Genomic DNA, 8,523 nt, shown 5'->3' on the forward strand with positions numbered 1-8,523 from the left:
ACCCCTGTGCGGTGTACGACTGTGGGCCCCAGCGCGCTTGGAATAAAATCCTCTTGCAGTTTGCATCAAGACCGCTTCTCGTGAGTGAGTGATTTGGGGTGTCGCCTTATCTGGGCAGAGCGTGGGGACCCCCTGCGGGGGTTTTTTCCTACACAACTAGGTTATTAATCAAGAAAAATTTAAATATACAATGAATCAATAGAACATGATGGCAGTAATTAGAGAAAGAGTTTATAGAAATCTGCATTCAGACAGCTGTAAAAGCCAAAAACTGGAATGAGTCTATAATAAATATTCCTTTTTTTCAGTGTTATCACCTTGATGAACTAACAAGGCAATGCTGGTGCTGTGTATCTATTCAAAACTATTCTTTATTTTCAACTTGATAGTAAATGAAAGACCCAGAAACTAGACTGATGCCATGACAGGCTTCAGTAGAGCACTGCGCTGGCTAGGCCTGAAAGATATTCACCTAAGGGCCTGAGCCAGTCCCTAGACATGCACAGGACATGCCTGTGACTTGCCCAAGGCTTGTTCCTTCTGCCTTTCTGCCTCAGCCAATCAAAAGCATACAAATGTTGCTGCTGCTTGCTTAGCCAATCACAATGGAGGTTACCTAATCTTCCTGGAATTCCCCTAACTCCTGCCCACCAACTTTGCCTGCCAATATCCTAAGCCAATCAGATGAGTACAAGTGCAATTGTTGTTTAAATTAACCAATTATGTACCCATCCCCTTCTTCTTTGTTCAAATCCCTATAAAAACCCTACCCTCCTGTTACCCGGGGCTTTTGTAAGTATCCACTGCATTGGTGAAGTCAAGAGACCAATCTGAAGCCCAAAATATAGCTTCTTGCCCTTGCATACATGTTTGGTTCTCTCTGGTGGTCACTGGAGGTACCAAGAACAGGGCATAACATTTAGGGGCTCGTCCGGGATTCCCCAGAGACCCTGAGGAACCCCAACACATGGAGCTGAGATCGCCAGCTGGTGTGTTTTTGTGTTTTGTCCTCTTTGAAGATCTGTTCTCTGTCCTTCCATTCATCAGAAAATTGTGGTTGTGCGGACATGCCCCTGGAGGCCACTCTGTCTGAATGGCAGGTCCTGGGTGCTCAAGGACCACCTATGGGAGATTTCAACCCCCTCATATATTTGCAGAGGCAATGTGGGTCACTTCCACAGAATGGAGAGAAGCCATTGTCTTGGTTTCAGTTTTGTAGTTGCTGACTCTTCCCTTTTCTTTGTTGGAATTACTTTTTGTGTGATTGGACATATGGGACAAATGCAGACTACCCTGCTTTACTTACTGATGGGCTACTTTCAGGCCATTAAAATTAGGGCCCCTCAGAGTCAAGCCCTGGACCCCGAGGCCACAGTATTTCCCCTCCAGGTTATGGGGCTCCCAGACCAATATGGTAATCAGCCACATCACTACTGGCCATTCACCACTAGTGATCTTTATAATTGGAAAATGCAAACTTCTAAATTTTCTAAAAAACTGCAGGGACTTATTGATATTTTGGATTATATTATTTTCACCCACCTACAACATGGGATGATTGTCAAAAATTGCTACCAATTGTCTTTACTACAGAGAAAAGAGAGAGAGAATCCAGACTGAAGTCCAGAAATTGTTTCTGGGCACTGATGGGAATCCCACCAATAATCAGGCTATCAATGATACCTTCTTTCCTTTGACTAGACCAGACTGGAATTTCAACACAGCAGCAGGTAAGGAGAGAGCTGTTCAACTTTCTCCTGGGAGTGTCTTTCTCTCTTCACATGCTCACCCACCCCAGTTGCTTGGATGCCTTCAGGGTGAAGTACAACTGGTCCCTCAAGCAAAAATCCAAACACCCACAGCTAGTGCCTGAACCTTATGAGATGGACAGGGTAGGTGAGTACCATCCCCAAAGGACTGGGAGATATTGGCCCATGCGGCTTTGCCTCCATGTTTTTGAGGGATGACAGGTTTCTCTTTCTCCTGCTTTATTTTCAGTTTGTTCCATCACATGGGACCAGACATGATGAACTGGCAACTTATGTCTTTTGGCTGAGGTCACTCTTCAGTATTGACTGAAGGCCAGCCATCCTCTGCCTGGACCCCAACAGCCTGTTGGGTGTTGACAAAAACCTTCTATCTATTTCTCTCTGGCACAAAAAAAAAAAAAAAGAAAAGAATGGAAGAAAGAAAGAAAGAAAGAAAGAAAGAAAGAAAGAAAGAAAGAAAGAAAGAAAGAAAGGGAAAAGGTAACACATCGATCTCTTAAAAGCCTGTAGGGCAGGTTGCCGGCCTCTTAAACTTGTTGACAGGCTCAGGCCCAGATCTTTGGGGAATCCCCGGTGTGCTAATAAGCCCTCAGTAATGTTGCCCTCTGGTCTTGGCTTTTCTTACCTTGTCTGCCATGGGTAATATTGTCTCTCACCAACATATATATCAGATTCATGGAATAAGACCTCATCTGAAAGTTAAGGAAATTAATCTCTCCCAGAGGGCAGCTAGCTCCTTTTGGGATGAAGTCGTCCAGGTCATTTCTGGGCATCCATGTGGACCCACATAGCTTATTTGGCTAGGAAATGAAAAGTTGGAAGGAAACTTCCCCTCACTCCTTTTAAGCAACAAAACTCCAAGCCAGCTTTGCAAATACTCCAAAGCAGCTTGGGTCAGAGTCAGGTGGCAGACAGTCAATGGTGCTTCTGCCCATGCAGGTGCCATGTCTCCTCCTCCTCTCCCAGTTGTCCTAATCAGGGCCCCCTTTTTTCCCAGTAGACTCCCAGCAGTCTTGGAAGCAACCTCTTTCCCAGTGGCTTCTGAGCAGGCCCTCTCCTCCTTCAGCAGCCTCCCAGTGGGCCACCTTAATCAGAGGACTCCTGGCAGTCCTGGAGGTCCCCTCTTTCCCTAATGGTCAAAGCAACCTCCCCTTTCCCCTTCAGGTAGCTAGAATCGTTGGCCTCCCAGCAGTCTTCTTGGCCATTACCTTCATATGTACTAGACCGGACCCCTGGTGAGTGCCTGGAGTAGGGAAGGCTGATCAAGGGTGTACACAAGCCCCACCCAGCTGCCACAGCATGCCAGAAAGTGGTAAGAAAGAAAGAAAAAAAGTCACGTTTAACTACAGGCTATAAAGGCCTGAAGTTTTATGTAAAAAATGTCATACTTTGTTATATGATATCATAAATATATATATGAATATAAATATATGATATATGAATATATATATGAATTTATGTTCTAGGTCAACTTCAATTTACATAGAGGATTATTAAAAACAACAGAATTCTCTCTAAAGTGGTAACTTATAATTTGTCAGGTATTAAAAAAATATACTGTAATGTCCTTAAGGTACTTAAAAGGAGGAGGCAACTGAACTGACTTCTAGGCCAGCCTGCCTCAAAATAGCAACAAAATTTTCTGTAGTTACTCCTAATAAAATCATTGCCAAGTGTCTTATTGGTATTAATGACATAATATTGTCTTTAGACTACTCACTTGTTAGTGAGTAATAGGATTAATTAATTTGGTGTAGTTTTTCATAATAGCCCTATAAGAAAGATGGTCAACAATGGGATGAGATAAATTGATTGAAGGAACTGGGAGGGAATTTTTTCAATGTTGGAACATAGAATGCTCATTTAAAAAGCTTTTTGAGTGGAACTTAGATGAGAATGTTAAAGTATGTGGATAAAGATGTGCATGTGAAGGAAAGAATTTTCAGGCTAAACCTAAATGCCATATCTAAAGTCAGACAGTTTTCAACTGTTTACAAACTCTTACGGAGCAAAAAACTAATTTTCAGGCTAAAATATGTTGGGATAGCTTGCTTAATCTTTATCAAATTTAAGCCATGGGTAAAACATAAAATTGTTTTATGTTAATAAAAATTTCAGACTTCCTGTTAAGATGGCAGTGTAGATACCATGCCAAAGCAGCCTAGAGTGAAAAAGCCAAAAAAAAAAAAAAACCAAACAAACAAACAAAAAAAACCAAAACCAAAACAAACAAACAAACAAAAAAAAACCCAGCAAAATATACACTTTTACTAAAAAGTGAGGTATATAGGAAATTGAAACAGCAGAGAAGTAGGAGACATCCAGAGCTGGCAGAGTGCCTCAAGCTGGGCGGGTCTGCACACCAGACCTTGGTGGCAGTGCTCAGCTTGAGCCGCAGGAAAAGCCAGGCGAGGGGATTTTCCACTCACACCAGAGCACTCCACAAACCCAGGAAACGTGAAAGAAGAATGGCAGTGAACAATGGAGGAGCATATAACAAGGTAGAAGAACATGTGGAACAGCAGATGAACTAGAGCAGCATCTCAGCTCCTTCCCCTTCCCCACTGCCAGTGCCCAGCCCTCAGGAACAGATGAGCAGTCCTGGGACCCAGCCACACCTACTTGAACTGACAGAGCACCAAAGTAGGACCCAATCAAGAGTGCAGCTGAGACCAAAATCATCCCAAAAGGTAACTGGGATTACACCAGGTCTACCTGCCTAAAAAACCTGGTATATAGGCCTGAACCAGAAGTACTAATTGCACCTTCCATATCAGGATAAATTATATGTTAAATGGATGGGCGGTCAAATTTTCCATTCTTAAATAAGTTGTAGTTTGGGCTTGTTATTTGTTGCTTCTTGAATTATAGTGGCTTTGTTTCCTCTTCTGTTATACATTAGGGAAGGGTCTCACCTGGTCACAAGCTGACTTGGAAACTTTTACAGACTAGAAATCTTAATTGCCTTATGGTCAGGATTAAGGGAGTGGGTGAGGCACCACACAGCCTAAGGGACAGACAGAGGACCTGGTAGTCCTAATACCTAGTCTTGAATAAATACAAAGTGTTATTGTGCACTGAATTTGCTCATTGTATAGTTAAATTTTAGAATCTGCCTGTATTTTGTTCTACTCAGCCTACTTTAACACTCTCATAGCAGGCACACCCAACACCTAGAGCCACTTTTTTAGATACTTAGAGTCTTCAGAGCCATACCTAATGCCTTAAGCTCATACCATAAAGATATATAGCCGAAGATTGACAGACACAACTCATAATACACAGCTAACTGGAAAATCCAATCATTAAATAACCCAAGATTCAAAAATATATACAGTATAACATAAGAAACACCAAAAATCAAGACAATATAAGTCCACCTAAAAGTATTAATGCATCGGAAATGACCTCCAGTGAGAATGAGTCAGAGGAAATGCCCGAGAAAGATTTCAAAGCAATGATTATAAATATGTTCAAAGAACTCAAAGAAGAAATCAAAGGAAGCAAAGAAGATACAGACACCAATTTAATGAAATAAAGAGGTCAACATTAGACATAAATAAGGGAATAGAAACAATAAAGAAAAACCAGGTAGAATTACTAGCAATAAAGGACAAAGTTAATGAAATAAAAAACTCTGTAGAAAATCTCACCAGTAGAATCATTGAAGAAGAGGACATAGTATCTAAGCTAGAAGACAAGCTGGCAGATTTAATACAGTCCAACAAAGAGAAAGACAAACTTACAGAAAAGTATGCGTGGTAATTTCAAGATATTCGGGACACTATGAAAAGATCAAACATAAGAATTGAGGGAATAGTAGAAGGAGAAGAATTTCACTCCAAAGCCATAGTAGGAATCTTCAACAAAATCATAGAAGAAAACTTCCCCCAAATTGGGAAAGATGTACCAATGCAGATGCAGGAAGTCTTTAGAACCATAGCCAGACAAAACCTGGAAAGACCCTCTCCTCATCATATTATGATCAAAGTACCAAACACACAAATCAAGGAAAAAATATTGAAAGCAGTTAGAGAGAAAAATCAAGTTACCTACAAAGGCAAGCACATCAGGATTAAAGCAGATTATTCAACACAAATTTTAAAAGCCAGAAGGGCTTGGAGTGATGTATTCCATGTTCTGAAAGATAACAACTGTCAACCAAGGTAACTTTATCCTGGAAAGGTATCCATTCAAATAGATGGAGAAATAAGGACATTCCATAACAAAAGCAGGTTAAAGGAATGTTTGAAGACAAAACCAGATCTATGGAAAATACTTGAAAGAATCCTCTATGCTGAAGAAAAGGAAAACCAAACATATAAGGAACCTAGAAAAAACAAGCAATACTCAAATATTAGTTAACACAAGAAAGCAAAAGTAGAACCAGAACCACACACATGCACACACAAAAATGGCAAACATAAATACACACCTTTCAATAAAATCTCCTAATATCAATGGTCTCAATGTCCCAACCAAAAGACACAGCTTTGCAGACTGGGTTAAAAAGCAGGAAACTACAATTCGTTGTCTACAAGAAACTCACCTTTCTACAAAGGCTAGATATTATCTTAAGGTGAAAGGTTGAAAACAGTGTTGAAAGCAAATAGGCCTAGAAAACAAGCATCTGACTGGTAGACTTTAGTCCAACGTTGGTCAAGAAAGATAAGGAACGTCACTTTGTATTGATTAAGGGCACACTCCAACAGGAGGACATTACAATCCTAAACATATATGCACCTAACATGGGGGCTCCCAAATTAATCAAACAAACACAATTAGAACTAAGGTCACAGATAACACCAAACACAGTGGTGGTGGGACTTTAACACACCACTCTCATCAATTGGCAGGTCATCCTGGGAAAAAATAAACAGAGAGGCATCTGGACTAAATGAGGTCATAGAAGGAATGGACCTAACAAATATTTCATGCTGCAGAAAATACATTCTTTTCAGCAGCACATGGAACATTCTCTAAAATAGACCATATATTAGGACACAAGCAAATCTTAACAAATTCAGGAAAATTGAAATAATTCCTTGCATTCTATCTGACCACAATGGATTTAAACTACAAATCAGAAGCAAGAAAGACTATAGAGCATACACAAAGTCATGGAAACTAAACAATACACTACTAAGTGATGAATGGGTCAATGAAGAAATCAAGAAAGAAATCAAAAAAATTTATAGAGTCAAATGATAATGAGAACACATACCAAAATCTCTGAGACACAATTAAAGCAGTTCTAAGAGATAAATTTATAGCCTTAAGTGCATAGATTAAGAAATTAGAAAGGTCGCAAGTAAATGACCTAATGCTTCACCTTAAAGACTTGGAATAAAAAAAAAAAAATACCCAAAATCAGCAGACAGGAAGAAATAGTAAAGATTAGGGCAGAAATTAATGAAACAGAGACTAAAAAAAAAAAAAAAAAAAACAATATAGGCTGGAGAGATGGCTTAGCGGTTAAGCGCTTGCCTGTGAAGCCTAAGGACCCCGGTTCAAGGCTCGGTTCCCCAGGTCCCATGTTAGCCAGATGCACAAGGGGGCGCACGCTTCTGGAGTTCATTAGCAGAGGCTGGAAGCCCTGGCACACCCATTCTCTCTCTCTTCCTCTATCTGTCTTTCTCTCTGTGTCTGTCGCTCTCAAATAAATAAATAAAAAATAAATAAATTTTAAAAAAAAAACAATATAAAGAATCAATGAAACAAAGAGTTGGTTCTTTGAAAGAATAAACAAGATTTATAAACTCTTACAAATCTGTTCAAAATAAAGAGAGAAGAGACACAAATTAATAATATTAGAGATGAAAAAGGTAACATCACAACAGGTGCCAGAGAAATTTAAAAAATATTAGGAATGTACTATAAAAGCATATACTCGTGCTCGCTTCGGCAGCACATATACTAAAATTGGAACGATACAGAGAAGATTAGCATGGCCCCTGAGCAAGGATGACACGCAAATTCGTGAAGTGTTCCATATTTTTTGTTGGGTCATGATTTGCAGAGACATTTCATACCAATAACTGGGGGCTAACTCCACAATGCACGACCCATTTTCATTAACAAGGAGGATCTAATGGGAGGGAGTAGATCACAGATGAGCCTAAGTAATGGTACCAAACTGTCTGTATTTACTGAAAAGGAAACTAATAAATTAAATTAAAAAAAAAAGCATATACTCCACAAAGTATGAAAATCTGAAAGAAATGGATGAGTTCTTTGATTTATATGACCTGTATAAATTAAATGAGATTAATAACTTAAATAGATCTATAACAAGCATGGAGCTCTGAAGAGTAATCAAAAACTCCCAATAAAAAAAAGCCCAGGCCCAGATGGATTCACTGCTGAATTTTTCCAGACCTTCAAGGAAGAGCTATCACCATTGCTGCTTAAGAAATCCATGAAATAGAAAATGGAGGAATTCTACCAAACTCCTTCTATGAAGCCAGCATCACGTAGATACCAAAACCAGAAAAAGATAGAACCAAAAAAGAAAATTACAGACCAATCTCCCTCAGGAACATAGATGCAAAAATTCTCAACAAAATATTGGCAAACAGAATACAAGAATACATCAGAAAGATCATTCACCCTGACCAAGTAGGCTTTTTGCCAGAGATGCAGGGATGGTTCAATATACTAAAATTGATTAATGTAATACGTTATACAAATGGATTGAAAGACAAAAATCACAAGATCATCTCATTAGATGCAGAGAAAGAATTTGACAAAATCC

At 39.5% G+C, this 8,523-nt stretch overlaps 1 non-coding gene across 1 annotated transcript; it reads left to right on the plus strand.

Annotated features, from left to right (window-relative positions):
• Positions 1-7,661: 7,661 nt before the first annotated feature.
• On the plus strand, positions 7,662-7,768 carry LOC123460347. The gene has a single exon (XR_006636912.1). It is a non-coding gene; the product is annotated as a U6 spliceosomal RNA (small nuclear RNA).
• The last annotated feature ends 755 nt before the right edge of the window (positions 7,769-8,523 follow it).

The sequence above is a fragment of the Jaculus jaculus genome, chromosome 4 (assembly GCF_020740685.1).
Source record: "Jaculus jaculus isolate mJacJac1 chromosome 4, mJacJac1.mat.Y.cur, whole genome shotgun sequence".
Lineage (NCBI taxonomy): Eukaryota > Metazoa > Chordata > Mammalia > Rodentia > Dipodidae > Jaculus > Jaculus jaculus.